The 510-nt window shown below is 54.9% G+C and overlaps 1 non-coding gene across 1 annotated transcript; it reads left to right on the plus strand.

The window, feature by feature from the left end:
- Positions 1–437: 437 nt before the first annotated feature.
- TRNAG-CCC (transfer RNA glycine (anticodon CCC)) lies at positions 438–510 on the plus strand. The gene has a single exon. It is a non-coding gene; the product is annotated as a tRNA-Gly (tRNA).

Raw genomic sequence — 510 nt, forward strand, 5'->3', positions numbered from 1 at the left:
AGGACTCAGGCAGTTTAGAGTCAGGTTGAGGGGCAGGACTTTCAAGCCCCAGAGCAGGTTCTCATTCAGGCTCCATCTCACACCAGCTGTGTGACCTTTGACTTCTCCAGGGAGTCTCAGGGCCTGTGAAGACTGGATCCTATACCCAATGTCTACTCCTGTAGACACTGTCATCTTAATCCTTCAGGGTTGCATGGGCATTATCCCCATTTTACAGAGGAGGAAACTGAGATGGGGAGTTGCAGGCTAGGACCAGATGAGGCCAGGGAGGCACCTAGGGCTCAAAATGTAGGTGGTGCTTAGCTTCAGGCACCCACCCTGTACCTCCATAGCCTGAGAGTAAGCAGCCCCTCAGCAATCAAGCCCCAGTCCCTCACCCTGGCCGTGGCCATGGTGAGCCGCTAAGTGGTAGCATTAAGATTCACAACTGAGGGACTTCCCTGGTGGTCCAGTGGATAAGACTCTGTGCTCCCACTGCAGGGGGCCTGGGTTCGATCCCTGGTCAGGGAA

Source organism: Muntiacus reevesi, chromosome 2 (genome assembly GCF_963930625.1).
Source record: "Muntiacus reevesi chromosome 2, mMunRee1.1, whole genome shotgun sequence".
Classification (NCBI taxonomy): domain Eukaryota; kingdom Metazoa; phylum Chordata; class Mammalia; order Artiodactyla; family Cervidae; genus Muntiacus; species Muntiacus reevesi.